The 17,760-nt window shown below is 40.7% G+C and overlaps 1 protein-coding gene across 4 annotated transcripts in view; it reads right to left on the bottom strand.

Moving 5' to 3' along the window:
• Positions 1-17,760, bottom strand: part of syt1a (synaptotagmin Ia) — a 209,581-nt gene that overhangs the window by 98,226 nt on the left and 93,595 nt on the right. For 2 of the 4 annotated variants that reach the window (XM_084711478.1, XM_084711476.1), the window contains one exon: positions 10,605-10,698. The exons of 1 other annotated variant lie outside the window; for it this stretch is intronic. The gene's annotated coding sequence lies outside the window, so the exon portion shown is untranslated. Of the gene's footprint in view, positions 1-10,604; positions 10,843-17,760 lie in introns of those variants that run through there. One more of the 4 variants, XM_084711477.1, reaches the window with a different exon arrangement.

Consider the following 17,760-nt stretch of genomic DNA (forward strand, 5'->3'; position numbering starts at 1 on the left):
TCTTGGCCACTGCACTCACTCCCTAAAGACATTTTAGTCCCAAGGGTGAACTCTGACCATGCAGCGGCTATTGGTGGAAACAGTAAATTAGCGCAAAGTATTCAGTGAATGTCAAACTTGAGCCACCATAATCCAGCAGCTCGTTCTCTGTGCTCTCTCTGTGCATCCTGGGTAATTTGTTTCTCCTGGGGGTTTTATCATATCAGGGGCCAGAGAGGTTATTTATACTGACAGTTATGGCACAGAGACTGAGGGCTGGGTTTGGTCAAAAGAGACAGAGAAAGACACTATGTGCAAGACATGTTTGTGATAGAACAGAATTTTAATTCCATGTGTTGTGTTGTTCTAAACATTAACTTTGCCAATCAAACTTTAACAAACACGCAGCCTTGGGAGAGATGACAGAGGCTGTTAAACATGGTGATATTCACGCTGAGGTGGTCTCAGGTAATAGACTCAAACGTGGCAGGGCAAATTTAGTTTATTTGGCTTCAAATTTTCAGGAACAATGACTCCCTCACCCCAAAAAGAAAAAAAAAATTTAGTCACGACTTTTGGCAGTGGGTGAAGGTGATGACGGATGAATAATGCATGAGTTTGATGCGCTGCCGTTAATCACAGTGATCTCACACGTTGCTATACACAAGATGGAGAAACAATTGTTCAGCCTCAACATTTCACTTTCATTTTTCTGCTCACTTCATCCTGGCTTACTGTATTTCATCACACTGTGCGTGTGTTTTGACGATGGGGTGGGAGGGGGGTGGTAGTGGAAATGCAAAGGCACTGATTGCATTTTACCAGGCTTTTCAAACCTGGCTTTTCTGCAAGTCCTCACTAAATGAGGGCAACGGAAAAGGTGAATGTACACTCAGACAGAAGCCCTTTGGCACAACCCACTTGCCTCTCTGTACTTCTCCACACTCAGCAGGAGGAGGAAGAAACTTTCAAAGCTGTGATGCTTTTTTTCTCCCTCAGCTTTGCAATCATGAAGACACAAATACGAATTTTGAATGCAGCACTCATTTGCGTGGGTGTGTATTCATGGCCATGCTCTGCAACTGTAAGTGTCGCTAGACACATCTGTAATGGGATCTGTTTCAGCCGTAGTGGACCTCCTCGATGGGGTGGCTGATAATATACTCCCAAGTGGACATCTAAGATCAGTGATTACCCTCCATTTACCGTGGTCTCCTCTCCTTCAGGGTATGTCGATGCATTGAAGGACAGGGTTTGGAGAAAATGCCTGATTTGAAGATAACCTCCTGGCTTTTTCCTTTCTGTGGCAGCCTTTTAACATGATAGATCCTTTAATTGTAGGAAACTGGGATTGACTGGAAGCTTACAGAGAGACGGTGACACTACTGACCCTGGTAAATAGAAAAGTGGAACCGCTGGAAATCCAATTTTTTCCCCTAAACACTTCCGGGTATGAGAACAAAGACAAAGACTGTGTTTTGTCCTTGTTGTTTAATTGGAGGGCTGTGTGAAAATGAAAGACTTTGATCATCAATAACAGGAAAAGGATCCTTTCAGGTGGGTCAGGGTCTCCATATAGCTCCTGAACATCTGCCACACACTGAAAAAGTAAGGGTCTTTTTTTAATCTAGGCTGCATGTACACAATATTTATAGCAGTTTCAAGGAACTTTAATACTGCAATGATTTTAGAGGTCCCTGTGGACAAAAGTGGTCGTGTTTCCACCGCTATAACCACAAAATATGACATCAAAAATAAAAATTATGAAAAGAAAAATCTTCTCCTGCTTCTTTTTAACCGACTATATGAAGTTACATGGCTGGCTATACCAAGGAAGCTAAGCCAAGAAAACATTAGTGCAAATAACAGCATGATTGAAACAACACCACACCACAGAAAGGAAACACTGCTGCCACCAATGTAACTGAATGTTTGCCTAACTGGGGAGGTTTAATAAGAAAATAATAAACGGAGACATAGTGCAATGACCAATGGCAACAGCTTCCTTTTATTTCTTTTCCCACATGTCAAGAACAGAACTTCTCCTGTCTTCCAGCAACCTAAAATACAGAAAATTGTTAAATCAAAACATTATGATGGTAGAGGGCTCAGTGGTTGATGACTGTCAGCCATCGCAAGGGATGATTGTATCGCACATGAGCCCAACCCTACAAGGCATATCTTAAAAAAATTAAGATTATGAAACAGAATAACAAGTGTTTTAATAAACATTAAGTTTCACCTGTTTTTCTTTGACCCTATTTTAACCAAGCAGCACCCTCAGGGGTTAAAAAATTAAGCCAACAAGAAAGTTCCAAAAACTGTAGTTCTTCAAATAGCCACTCAGTATCCATAGACTCCCGTAATAAAAGGCACAACTTTCAGGTAACATTTTACAGCCTAGCACAAAAAAAAAAAAAAAAAAAAAAAAAAAATACATATATATGTATATATATATATATATATATATATATGTATATATATATATATATATATATATATATATATATATATATATATATATATATACATATATATATATATATATATATATATATATATATACATATATATATATATATATGTATATATGTATATACATACATATATATATATATATCTATACCTCTACCATTTAAACTATATTAAGGCTTAAAATTATGCATAGTTGAGAGTGGTGCTGCTGATAAGACTACAGTCCAACATATCAGCAAATACTGTAGAAGACCACAGTATAACAGTGATGAATTTATCCTTTTCTTGTCTTACAGTAATCTGAGTTTCTTTACATTGATCATATTGATATTCAGGATCTTTTGTGATGATTTCCTTTCTGATTCAGGAAATAATGGGACTGTATCTCCATTAATGTGAACTGTCCACAAAACTCTCACTAACAAAAATCTACCCAGGTAGTGCAAAGCAAAAGACTGGATAACCCATGATAAGAGATCAGATAAAGTTTCACCTTTATCAATTACTTCCGTTGCTTTCTGAACATGACACAAAATGAGATTTCTGAAGATATACACAGTTCTAAAAAAAAGATGTTTTCTCTTATTTTAATTTTTTCTCTTTCCATTAGCCTTATTTCACATTCTGTTAAGCACAAAACAAGGCTTTACTTGGTGCGTCAACAACTGAAAACCAGTGGGTTGTTGCTATGCAACAATTAAATAAGTTTGAGGTGTGCTACTCTCCAGTTTCCTTTTACCTTTCAGTAACCTGTGAACTGAGTGCTGAAAAGAAATTGCACTTTCTTGGTGCTGTCAGCTTTGCCCCCTTCCCTCTCTGTAAATACAGGTCTCTGGTGAATATGCAGCCTTCTGTAGAGTCAGAGATGTAGTGATAAAAAGTAGCTCTTCTTTTCCGCTCAGATCGCAGCCGACAGCACGCTGATTTACACGGTGCGGTGACAAGGACGACAGCTGCAGCGTACTGAGATGGAAAATATATCCTTGCTCCAGCCCCACCGCCAGCCTCCTTCCCTTCATCCCTTTCTTCACTTTGAGCCCAATTCACATCAACTCTCTCTTCATGTGCCCCACCTCCTGCCATCAATGCCTGTGTTGCCCGACATCACGGCTCCTCTGCTAGAAGGAGCTTTTATTGATGAGATGTGAACTTGAAGAGGAACCGACTACCTTCCAGAGGTGGCAGTGGCCTATGTGGTCCGGTCAGAAGGGAAAAAGCACGTATGAATTCTCTCCAGCTCTGCCTGTTTGACACAAGAAAATTAACTCAAAGTGGCCGGCAGTCTGAATGCTGTCTAACCTGCCCTACGTGTCTGTTTTCACACTGGGATAGCCGCCAGTTTATTAGCACTCCGGCCAACACACGGCTTACAGCCACAAGGACATCTCAAAGGAGGGAGAAAATTACCACACCTGACCATCCATACACTGCATCCCTGTCTTGAGAACGACCACACTCCCTGTCAGGTTTATAGACTTTGATGGAGGCACAGTAAAAGCAATGCAGTTTTCCCGTTTTGTGCATTTAAAGGAGCAATATGCAGCCATTACGCATCCAAAATGAATACTACAGTCCAATTAGGGCACTGCAGCCATATTAAAAAGATTGAATCCCTACTTAATTTATGTTCTACAGGTGAAGCAACCTGTTTCCCCCCCATCTTTCTCTTCCCCAGACTCGAGGAAGGCTCAGGCAGGTTGCAGGAACCCTGCAGGAATGCAAGACAACACTGTAATTTGACGACAACAAGTTATGACAAGTCCAACAACTCTAAGTTGATCAGCTGTTTATAATTGTAATTTGTCTGCTCCGAAAATACACACTCTGGAGTGTGAGTGTAGTAACTGCCTGCCAAACACATCGCTCAATTTAACCATTATAAACACCTACTCCTTCTCAAAGATTGTTAATGATTTCTTGAGACTCATAAACAGGCACTAACTCATTCGGCAAACATTCAGCATTAATTTTAACTCTCATAAAAGTAAACGAAGCAAACTGTAACAGACAAGAATAGAAATTTCAAAATTTAACATGCTGCCGTTGTTGTCATAGAGGCAACTATTTGAACTTAGCCTGTTTCCTTAATCTCTGATGACATATCTTAGTCATTTTATTATTTATTATAGTAATTATATTACAGATTTCTGTTTTAAACGGGCAAAGAATTTGTATCTACTGGCAGTCAAATTAGAGTGGTTGTTTTCGAGGGGCATGACACAGGAGCAGAGTACCCGGATGGGTTGCTCTCATCCATGACAGTGACAAGGGAAAAAAATCGAAGCTGGGCAAAGGGGAGGAGACTGAACGGATGGATGCCTCCCTGTTCAAGGCAGCTTTGAGCCGAACAAACACAGCCGCACATGTATTCGCCTCTTTTCAGGACCGTGTTATTAACACACCAGTGGAAAACACTTAACTCATGCCTATTCAATTATGCTAATGCATACATATACAAATGACCCTGGTTAGTTATTAGCTGTCTCAATTAGGGGACATGTGTGTGGGGGTTCAGCAGAGAGAGAGGCAGAGGGAGAGGAGTGATGGGTGTTTTGCTGTCCACTGGTGATAACGGAAGCCTTAGGGCAAGACTTGTGCAGCTTTTATTGTTTCTGTCGGGGTGCGCGGGTGGTTGCGGGGTAGCTGGAGATCCTTTGTACTCGGAGGACATGCAGCGAGGCACAAAATCAATGTCATGCTGAGCCCATGTATGCATATTTGTGTGGACGTGTGTGTGTGAATGCATGAACAGAAGTGTCTCTTATCTTTCGAGCTTCTCTTAGTGTATCAGTGTGGTGACGAGGCTCTGAGAACAATCTCTCCTCTGAACTCACATCGCCAAAGATCAGAGGGCAGACTACAGTAAGCTTTCATATATCAGCCTGTACAGAAACAACCCTGTTTTGAAGTATGATTTTGCACCCTCTCGCCTCACCATTATCACACAGAAGGTGTCAAATAAATCCAATTAATACATGATTTGCAACCGGCTACACAACACAAAAAATGTTATTGTACCAATGAGTGTCCTTAACGCACAGCTATACGATTAATATGAATCATGAGGCTGTGGCTTTAAAATGCTTTCCACGTACATGCATATTAAAACCAGGCATTAAAATCAATAAAATGGATCGACAAAGCCATAACTGACTCATACATCACATTTATTACAGCCAAAGCAGATTAATCACAATGATTTGTAGTGTGAAATGAAGCATGTTGCTACAGGAGAGAGTGGTCGTCTTGGGTATGATACAGTAATGCTGAGCAGGGCAAAGCTAAGCTGAAAAAAGAGCTCACAGTCAAGATTTGTGGTCGTGGTCTTTGCCAGTCCAGCAAGAGAACTAATACGCTAATCTGCAACATTGTCAAGGGACAACTGCTGAATCTACAGTTCGAGTTTTTCTAAGCAGTTTCCATTGGGTAGTACTGAAATATAAGCATTTTTTTCTGTAAAGATACATAAAAAATTTAATTTAGAGTCTCTGTTGTTACATTGTGGGTCAGGCGGGTCTGCAGGCGGGTCAGTTTAGCACTCAAACTCCAAAGCCACAATGTTGTAACACGTGTCTTAGCATTGTCCTGCTGAAAAAAGCAGGGATGTCTCTGAAAAAGACGTCATCTGGATGGCGGCATATGAAGCTCCAAAACCCGTATGTATCATTAGGCGTTAATGGGATCTGACAGTTTAAACTGGCAGAGAGCTAATTCCAGAGGTTCGTACCTTTGATTGAGAGCACAGTTAAGGCAGAGGAAGTCTCACAGTGTCTAATTCTAGAGTCTCATTCTGACCTTGTGTACTTCGGATGTTAACGGCAGTACAGTTTAGTCTAGTTATGAAAGTATTAAAAATGGACGGAGCAACATGGTAGAGACTTTTAAAGTTAAGTATGAAGTTAGAGTAATTAATTTAATTATCATAACTGTGAAGATTGCTCTTTAAATTTTGCAGTTATGAAATCCTAATGGTTTGTATTAAACCAATATACAGCTAGAGAGCTACAGGAAAGTCGTGAGTATTCCTGATTGCAAGCCAAGAAGGATTTAAAGGACATAAATCTTCAGAGCTATAGGAAAGTTGAGTATTCCTGACTGCGAGCCAACAAAGATTTAATGCTCCAGTGAACTACACCCACTGTGAAAAAGAAGCACATACCCTGCTTGTATGATTTGCATGTTTGGCAAATGTTAATTATTTATCCAGGCTACCTGGTTAAGTATTGAGCACTGTTGCCAGTTGACTCTGACAGCCAGTGTTGGTTCGTAAACACAAATAGATTAAAGCTGGTAAATATGCAAACACTGCTGTGCCTGCTCCTCAGCTACAGAGCTGTCTGCAACCAAAATGTAAAATCTGTCGTTCCCCACAGTATATTATCTAATCATGTTTTGAATAATCTTTACAAACAAGGCAATATCCTCCGTCATTTCTCTGCTCTGACACTGTGAGTGTCTCATTCTCGTTGCCATTATTCCTAAATTCTTCATTTCTGTCTGATTCTCGACTATTATTGACTGTTGGTGCTGTCCGCAAGAGGTGGTGCTGAAATTTCACCCTCCCCTGCTTGTCGCCACCTCTCTGCCTCGGTGCAGGAGCGCTGTCCATGGTTCTGAATCAGCGCTGCACGGCCTGAGCACAGAGGCTCTACCCACAGAGAGAAAAAAAGACTTTTGCTGGCTGGGTGACTGGGTGGAGCAGCTTGGACCTCGTCTCAGCCGGGTCTGTCTGTAAGAGGCAAACAAGGCAGAGTCTCAGCAGGCAGGGAGCTCCACGCCCTGTTTGCTTCAGAGCTGTCACATGTGACAGCGTCATCTACAAAGGGATGGGGGGTCTGGAGGCCTGAATACATCTCTTAGATGGATAAAGAAACACGACGGTGGATGGGGCTAGATGGAATATTGCTTTTCTCAAGATCTCAGTGATACAGTACTTATTTTGCTCAAATGTGTGAAAGTCTTCGTCAGCTAAAGAGACGATACCAGATGGGAGCAGAGTTTCCTCTTCCTCGTGCCTGTGTTTTCACATTCAGACCAAACACATTGTGAATGTGCATCCAGCGGGATGTTGTGTGAAAAGAACGGCTGATCCCCGCTCATGAGAGGCCAGCCCCGCTCCGTCCTGTCTTTCCCCGGAGTAGAAAAGCCAGCCAATCAGAGTAGATGAGTGCAATGAGTCACGGAGAGCGCGGACTGCATCCAGTGGACCGAAAGGAGCTGCCTGCCGCTCTGGGCAAGAAAGCTGTAACAACCATGGATGGAGTGATCCGGTCAGAACTCTTGCACACACCAACACCCACATACAGGAAAAACATGTAAGTTCAAGAAAACATTCTTTTTTGGCACAAATTGAACAAACTTAAAGTCAAAAGTATTTTCATTTCTCCATCACATTTTTACGTCCTCTCTATACTCCCTATTTTGAAAGATTTATGGAGACAAGTCTTTACTCTCAAATGTTGCCACCCCTTATTAACAAACCGAACGCCCACTGTAACACCGCAAGGTTGTGTGAAGGTCAGCATGTTGCCTGGATCCAAATCCAGCTCAAGGCTGCAATGTGTTAACAGGGATGGTTTGTATGAGGCACTTATTGTAGTTTATTACTACAGTAGGTGTCCACAGTTTGGAGAAGCAGGGAGGAGTCCAAGCATAGAAGCTAAGCAATGCACTGCTGTGGACAGAGTCAACAACAAATATCATTATCAGTTTAAGTGTACTTAACCTCACTGTCAGACACCCTTGTTTGTGATGGGAAACTGCTATAATATACGCCGAATATTGCTCTCCAAAACGAACCAGACTCCACAGGCAGATCAGTCATTTTACCTCGCAGAAAACAGGAGTTGCTGGTCTACCACTGCCTCAATCAGTTAGTTAGTTTGTGTTGCTGTGTGACTCTGGTGTTTAACAGTTTAGCTTAGCTTTAACAGCTGACCGCTTCTAAATATAACAACACTTAAACTGATATTTATTATTTTAGATGGACTTTTTTTAATTAGCTAAAAATTCTTGTGTTGCTGACCCTGTCCACAGCAGTACAGTGCTTTGCTCCCATGGTGGTGCAGCCCTCTGCTTCTCCAAGCTGAGGGCGTGTAACACCGGTATCTACTATAGGGAACAAATTGACTATCGATAAGTACCTCATGCAACCTCACATCAGTTAATCTGAACTATCCCTTTAAAAGCTTCATAATAGTACAGTATGTCACTCAAGGCTGTGCAGCAGTTAGATAAACAAAAACACTGCGTGAATGGGCCCTATGAATGAGCAGTGGAGACGCTCATTAACTATTGATGCGATGGGAGATCTCACAGCTGGATACACATCACACACCGTGGACACACACATGCAACAAACAGTAGGTAAATCACATGACAATACCAGTGGGCGCAATATTTTACAAGAGAAAGATATAATTGTCCCCAAAAAGAATGAATCATATTAAATAGCTTCCACAAATGACTCCAGATTTTACACATAAATCAAAAGCTAACAAAGGCATGAATATGAAAGGTGAGCAGATTGTTCAGGTCCACTACGGGACGCAGAAATCCATTTTCCAAGGAGCTACAAAGGCGGAAGTGGATGTGAAAAGGATTTATTGGACCCCGTAGGAGAATAAAGGATTTGGAAGGTGGCGGAAAAATGAAGTCAAAATGGAAACTGCAATCCGACTCAATTAGTTTTCCGTTTGAAAAGACTGTGAGCTGCGTGTTGGCTTTCTTTCATGGCTTGTTCCAGCACAAGACAATGGAATCAAATAGATGGAGGGGTGCTATTTGAAGCCCCACCATCTACCAACCTTCACCTCTTTCATGTTTCTAAATGAGAGGACAAGAAGAAAAAAATAAAAGCGCAAATGTTATTAAGAACAGAGAAGCTTTGTTCGGTCTCTGGCCCCTCTAGTCCTGTCTTTTGTTTAATAGTCTACTGTACGTCAGCATGCATGAATGGAGAGAGGAGGGATGGAAAAAAAGAAGAGAGATGGACTAGTTCATTTCAGTTGAATCTGAGATAATGAGGACAGAGAGAGGGAGATAAGGAACGACAAAGGGGAAATGACAAACAGCGGGGAAGGCAGAGCAGTGATTCGATTACAGTATAACTTCTCATTAAATGACAAAGCCCTGGGTTAGGAAGCCACTGTATCTGACTATAGATATAGCTGAACACGGCGTGTCTTTTCTCTCTTCTCTGTACGGGAATAAGTGTCACCTCTCTGACTACACTGCCGCCACCGCTGCCACGCTGAGCCTGACGAGGACCTATCCCCCTGCTTACCCCTGCCTGTCACCAACACTACGGATCCTATCAGCTGTAGAGCTACAGCCAACCAGGTCACACTCTGAAATGTAGACACACACAAATAAGGCTGCAATAACCGTTATCAAATGAGCTGGCAATCATTTTCTTGATTAATCAAATAGTGATTTGGTGATAAAATGTCAGAAAAGGGTAAAAATGTTTCCCAAATCCCAAGATGATGTTTTGTTTTCTCCACAACTCAAAGATATCCAGTTTTATGCGAAAGAGGACTAAAAAGAACAGAAATTATTCCCAGTCATGAAGCAGAAATCTAAGAATTTAGACATTTTTCTAGTAGTTGGCGATTATCAAAATAGTTGGCAATTAATTTGATAGATGACAACTAATCAGTTAATCAAAAAATTGTTGCAGCCCTACACACAAATCAAATTGCTCACAAACTAATATTGTGACCAGTTTTCAAGAAACTATGACAGAGATCAGAGATGGCACTGATTTAACGCCACACTATTTAAGGGCAGTTGCAGAACAAGACAGAAAAGAGTCTTTCCAGTTTCTCCAAAACTGATCTAATCTTGTAAATGTTTTTTTTTTCCTTTTGAGTAATCCCCATCAGTGTAAATCTGACATCCTCTGACAACTGTCACCCCACATGAGCCGCTGTCAAAAAGACACCTCCTCCTCTTCATCTTCCTCCTCTTCCTCTACACGACCTCACTCTTCCAATCACATATTACAGTACAGTTGGTCCTGCGAGCCACGTTTGCTGACACTCAAACAGCTCCTTGCTCTCCATTTCAACCACATGTATTATTTTCAAAGCAGAAGCACAAACAGGAGCTCTCACACCGTTTTGACTGTATAAACATGTTCTTCTTACCTGGCAGCACGCTGTCTTCCCTGGGTCCTCTTAACAATCCCAGGAAGGGGCTTCAGACAACTTCTGCTTTTCGCTGAGGGAGCTTGATGTGGCACTTTAAGAGAAAAAAAAAGAGAGAAAAAAAAAACAATGGCTCAAAAAGCGATGTCCCCCGTTTTTTTTCTCCTTTCACACGACGGCTCAAGAAGCACTCACGATCACACACTCGCAGTCAACAGCTCCGGCAAGCGAGCAGCTCGCTATTCCTTCCCTTTCTCTCTTTCTCTCTCTGTGTCCGTGACACTCGCCTCCTCTCTTCCCGCCCACCTACTCCAGCCCCCTCCCCCAACTTCTCTCTTTCTCCATCTCTCTCCCTCGCTTGCTCTTCGTCTGTCAGACAAAATGCACACACATCCCCTCTATCTCTCAGCTCACTATTTTCTGACACCCACTCACACCTTCTGCTCCATGAAAACAAATATCCATTGAAGGTACAACCATCAGCAAAGTTGTTCTTGCTTTGTGGAGCGATATTTTCTCTTGGAATAAGACAAAGCACTGGTGAAAGCCTCGTAACATTAGATGATTAATGAATAATGGTAATGAGGCACTCATACTGTATATGATTACAGTTCTGACTCCCTTTTTAAAGCCATAACTGCCGCTTAGTCACACTCATTCTCCTTTATTCCATCCTCCCCATCTTCATCTTTCTGTCTCTCCACAGGTCCCGCTGGGTGCATTTGATGCTGCTCACGTGCCATTCATCAGACAGCAAGTCAAGGGCATTCCCGGAGTAAGTGTATGCTAATGCACTGCCTCAAGGAGCGTCCCCTCGACTCTCAGCCCGACCGACCAGATGTGGCACTCGGGTTTCCCAGGGAGGGGGCAGCAGATGCGAAGGCTGCAAAGGAGGACCGGCAGCAAAAAATCTGCCAAGCAGTCGAGTCTCATTTGACCACTCGAGTGGACACAGCGAGGCCAACGGCTCCTGACTTGATGGAGGTGTGGATGTTTAATGGTGCTTTATTGGCATGAAATGCAGAAGTACTTAAAGACGTCTGCCAGCTTTTGTTCTCAGTCAAGGGAAGGTGATGATAACCACAACAAACTGCCCTTTATTGCATCTAATCTCTGTGAAAATAGATCAGAACAAATGTAAAATAAAATTTACCTACATGTTTAGCTGTAAAATACGTCAGGGATTGAAAGTGTACCTCTCTTATATGGTCATTCATTTATTCATTGGTTTACTCGTTAACTGCAGCAGCTGCACATTACATCCACTGGCCTTGCTTGGCAAAGAATATCCAGAGAGAGAAGAAAAGAAAAGCTGAGCCATGTGTAAATTTAAATTACTGGCAAATTCTCCGCAGTTCGTGAAAAAAAAAATCTATTACACAAGTTATTATTTCAGGCAGGCTACAGACAAGGACAAGCAGTATCACTGAAATTTTTCAACATGCTGACATGATACCTGATGTCCTGTGCTGACACCGCACAATACTTTTTTTTTTTAGAAGTTTTTTTTGGAGGATGACCAATTGATCTTCTGACATTACAGCGAGGTAACACATTTGTAGCAGTGTGATTGGCTATGGATTGGTTAGACGGAGGGCAGAACCTTTTCAGGGACTGGCTATAGTCAAGTCAATTTTATTCATATACAGCAGGTCTAGATCATTGACTGTAAAGAAAGGTGGACTCACTTGAACATTTGAACATACACTGCATGATAAGAACTACCTAAAATGACAGAAACAATCTTTGGGGAAAATGTATTTATTGCACTCTGATGATTACGTTTGGCCCATGTCCTATGTATTAACATTAGGGGAGGAATTATGTCCTATACTGCAGCCAGCCACCAGGGGGCAATCAAGATCCTTTTAGCTTTACTTTTGTCATGTTGTTCATTTCTAATATAGAATATGTCAATGTTCTGGCCCACATTTATTATAATGTGATTTACAGAGACCCAATAATTCCCACCATGAGTAAACACTCAGGCAGCAGTGGAAAAAAAACTTTTAAAAAAAGAGTCCTCAAGCAGAACTAGGCTCTAGGGTGGGCAGCCATTGGTCAGAGCTTGTTCAATCAAGATCCTTGTAGGCAGGATGTTTATCATGCTCTATACCTATCTATTAAGACCAATCATAATCTCACAAATTTCATTTGCCTGTGTGCCTTGCTATATTATTGTTTAGAACAATTATTTACCTGTACTACGATATATTATTGGTATCAAACCAAAAATACTCTATATGCTTCTACTTTTATCTTTGTAAAAGTAGCTTTACTGTTTATGATATCTTTGTTCTGTGGTGTCACTTCTTTTGAAAAGCAATGAAAAGTGAAAAACGTAAAGGCACACTACAAATATTTACTGTTGATTAAATTTATTTTCCCTACACTTACCTATACTTCATATCTTAAATTATATCTATTTCAGCCTCTGGATTTATACTTTTAATAACTTTTAGTTTGTCATAATCATCCTTTCCTGTTGGGACAATGCAGAAATGTAACATTATAATTTGACAATAACAAGCTTCACCGAGTCCTACACTGTAAGTTGATCAGCCATTTGTAACTGTCAGTTTTCTGTCAATGTAAAGCTAAGCCCTTTATCCTGACAACAAAAGCCCACTGCTCTGAAAATACACACTCCGGAGTCTGAGTTCAATGCCAGACTCCATTATTGCTCAATTTAATTGTTATAAAGATCTACTCCTTCTAAGATTGTTAATGATTCTGTTCACAACTCATAAACTGACACTTGCTTGGTGAACATTCAGCATTAATTTGAACTCTAATTAACTTGAAATGGGCAAATAAAAACACAAGTTACTGGTTGAAACAGAAATTTTAAAGGAGGAAACCAGTCTTTGACATATCATGGTCATTTTATGATTTATTACAGTAAATATAAGACTAAGTATGTAGCCTTTAACTTTAAAATTCTATCAAATTGTAATCTGCGAGTAAGAGCTCTGCAGCACCCTGCTGGTGTATTTGTCCTCACCGTGCTTCCTGTCTGCCCTTTCAGCCACAACCAGCCACATACTCATTTCCTTGGGGGGGTCATCTCACATCCAATCAATCCTCTCCCCAGGAAATCCTTGAATTTACCTTCTAAGTGTTTGCTTGTTTTGTCTACGGATTAATTATGAGCCATTTTCTACTTTACAACACATCTGTCTTCTGTGCTCATTTGTGAGCTGCTAGAGAACAGGAAGTCTGCAGCAAACTGTAACTCCGCCAGAAACATGACTGCGAGCGTAAACAGATGTCTGTGTGTACTGTATGTGCATATGTGCATCTATGGAGGGACCCAGCGTGTAAATAAAGTGCACAAGCTGATAAAGTGCAGTGAGGAACATGGCCCTGTTGACAACACACACAAGACATGTATAAAAGCTAACAGACAAAGTCAGGACGGAGGCAAAGCAAACAGGGAGTCTGTGTTAATGATTACCAACTAACACCCTGCCTGGACACTGCACAGCTTGCTTCTCAGTGCATGAGCTTTGGTTCAATGGCTCTGTGTGTACTATGTGTGTGCCTTGTGTCATGTGGCCGTGGGGGGATCGATTACCGGGTGAGGCGATGTGGCCAGTGCAGATTTGTGGCCCAGCAGTCTTGTAGTTCAGCCCTAATGAGCAGGGGAAGAAGTGCATCCATGCTGAGCGGTGCAGGCCTTCCTCTATGGAGAATATCTGTTGTCTAACCCAACAAAGTCAGCTAAACACACATCCCAGCGCTGCGGAGGCCATCCACCATCACAACTAGGAGCTGAAAATTGTGCACCTCCAAATGCTTATCTCTCTTGCAAAAGTAAAACTGGCTAGAAGATAAAAAAAATAGTTTTGGACAAACAATTTCTCAGAGACAGAGAGTAAACACTCCAGTAAGTCCACACAGTGTATGAGTTGTTTTGAGATTAATGGCTCTCTTCAGAGGAAAACTGTAGGCAGCTGTAAATCGCTAATGACTGAGCTGGGTCTCTGGGGGCAAATTACTGCCCTCTGTGGACGTCACTGAGCTCTGAAGGTGCAGCACTTATCTCTGTTAAAACAACTACCCCACCAACATGACAAGACTAAGAGACACGCTGAACATCATATTTTCTTCTGGAAAGAATATTTCCTCAACAAAATGGAATACTTGAAACTTTATTCAGAATACATTCAATTCACACTTTATTTTGGTGTCTCTGGTCTCAGGGTTTCTGCAGGCTAAATGTAAGTATTCTTACACCCATTTTAAGACCATTATGAATTTAATTTATAATTTAGGACCGATTTCACTTCCGTATTGGCAAGAAAGTGTTACAATATTAATTCCAAATCACCTAACGTAAGACCTTGTCTTTTCCGCACAAGGTAGGTAAGGCCTACAATTCAGATTATTGTGATTTGTGATCATTTGTGCCTTGTTGTAATAATAAAAAAAATGGGCAACTTGATTGAGCAACAATAGAAACTGTACCTGACAGAGCTGAGAAAAGAGCGTCAGCCACAAAAGCTCATGTTTTTGTCATCAATACAAAAGTAAAAAACAAAAGTGTGTCAGAAAATGTAAAGCAAAACTATAGCATTTTTGAAGTGGGGTTGTACGAGGTACTTTTCCATAGTCAGTGTATTAACTACAGCAGATAGTAGTCAGAACTCCTCCAGAGGCAGGTTTGGAGAGGCAAGAGAGATACCGGTGTAGGAAGCTAACCAATGTACTGCTGTGGCAGCAAAATGTATTTTAGCCACCTGCAAAAACAATATCAGTTTAAGTGTACGCTATGTTAAGAATATTTCCACAGCTTTATCTTGCCACTGACTTTGGCGAATCCAAACTAACCTTTTAAAATGACAAAACTCCAAAAAAACACAAACTATCTGTGGCAGACCAGCAACTCATGTGTGCTAAAATTACTGTTTCTGGCAAAGGAGTTTGGTTACTTTAGAGAGAGCAATATTTGGCTCATGTAATGGACGTTTCCCATCATAAATATCTGCCTGATGGCACAGTGAACCTGTGAAAATGTTCTACATATAGTGTGCATCTACTGTAGGTAATACACTTACTATAGAGAAATACCTAAAACAAACTCACTTCAAAAAATAAATAAACAAATAAATAAAATTAATCTGAAACATCCCATGAAAATCAAGACAGGGCCAAATCCATTAGCCATTTAAGCTACTGATTAAGAAAGAAATTATTAAAGCAAACATTAAGACCACAAGACTGGTGTTTTAAAACATTTAATCAGCACTTAATGCTATTAGACCCTTTTGAATTTTAATAAAAGTCAAGCGCCACACTTCTACATTCCAAAAGAAATGGACAAGTAAGAACAGAAAAAACAAATCTTCCAAACCAGGAGCCTGTCAGAGGTCGACCAGGACTGAACAGGAAAGGAAAGAGAGGAAGAGAGATCAACAGGGTGAAAGTGGACTGAAAAGGGTGAAATGGCATTTCGAAGAAAAAAGGTGGTGAAATAAAGGGAGATGGGTGAACAAAAAGGACAATTTCCCAAATGTCAGGAGCATTTGAATGGTCACCTTTGGACACTGCAATCACTGTGACCACTAAGAGAGAGGACGTGAAGCTTTAGAACAGGAAGAAGCTTTTGTACCTCAGAGACAGAGTGGTTTGCTCTTGACTTTGCATATAGTACACAAATGTTATTACACTGAAATTGTATTACATGTGGATAACAATGTAAATCCAAAAAGGATGTGGCATAACTCCAAACCTCCTGTGCTTCTGAGCCACAGAGGCCTGTAACTGGCACAAATATTAAAGCTACATTTTGGAATTATTCCAAAGGAAGTAATTAAATTCATGGGTATATATTTATTTTAGTGGTATAACGTATCTTTGTGCAAAGGGACAGAGGACATTTTCCTGATAAAAATCTATGCCTGCATCATGCATGGAAAACAAGGTGACCGCTGGACTGTCAATATCTCTACAAAAATGAATTCAATTTTAAGAGACATTATCTGTCCTTGGCAACATATTTTGTATGCTATTCTCCTGCTCGTGGGAAACCAGACTCGCAAAAACTGTCAGTATGAAGACAGACATTGCTTTTAAAGGGTATTAAAGGAGCGGATGTAATGGCTCATGAGAGTTTTCATTACATTCATTTAACAGACATTTTTTCAATCCCCGTCATCAGTAGAGGTTGGAATTACCAGCGGCTCCACAAGATATTATCACGATACTTTAGTCATGATATGATATTATTGCGACTTTAAATATTTTTAATATGATGAGTATAGGGATAACATTTACTGTGATACATGCTGATGTATTATCTTTTTTCAACTGCAACTGTACTTTTTCCAACATCTGTTTTACCAAATAAACTATGGTAAAAAAATACAGTTTACCTACCATGGTTAAGGTTCGGGAAAGATCAGGGTTACAGTTAATAAAAACTTGAACTGATAATTGCTCCAGTCTCCTGCATGAAAGTCAACTTTGTTACACACCCATCAGCACCACTTCCCCCACACAACCGCCTGTGCTGGAACTGGATGTAAATTAATGATTCACTTAAGTTTATTTATTGTGATAAAAAACTAAAGCTAAAAGCTAAAGCTTGAATCAAACTTAACTCAAACTAACAAGATAAGGTTTTGCCAACATATAATCCCTTGTTGGGCTCAAAATTCAAAAATCTATTGAAGTAGGTTTTGAATTTTCTCAGCTTTGTCATTGAACAGATACAGATAACGAGATAATGGTATACTCACTCATGCCTGATAATTCAGAGGGACACCATGCTGTATTTCTGTCCAAAGCTACGCACCATGAGTGCATCCAAACCTGGCTGGTAAATTTGAGCATGGGTTACTGTGGTGTATTAAAGAAAAGGTGGGTTTGTAGTCTGAAGAAAAAGATGGGAAAATCCTCTGCTACAGTGTTATGACAGATCCTGTTTTCATGCACAGCCCTGGTGCTAAAAAGTGAAAATTTGTCACCACTCCCTCTGCACATGGCACACATCCCCTTGACTCACAAAGTCAGCACTCACTGTGAACCCCCATATATCAATCCCTGCAGATATGTTACATCAGGTTGTAAAAATCTTGCCTTTTGCTCTTTAATGCACTGGCCCACCCAGAGTATCTAGTGCTAATTCTCTCTGAGACACAGACATGCACTT

The sequence above is a fragment of the Lutjanus erythropterus genome, chromosome 22 (genome assembly GCF_056507025.1).
Source record: "Lutjanus erythropterus isolate fLutEry1 chromosome 22, fLutEry1.hap2, whole genome shotgun sequence".
In the NCBI taxonomy this organism is placed as follows: domain Eukaryota; kingdom Metazoa; phylum Chordata; class Actinopteri; order Lutjaniformes; family Lutjanidae; genus Lutjanus; species Lutjanus erythropterus.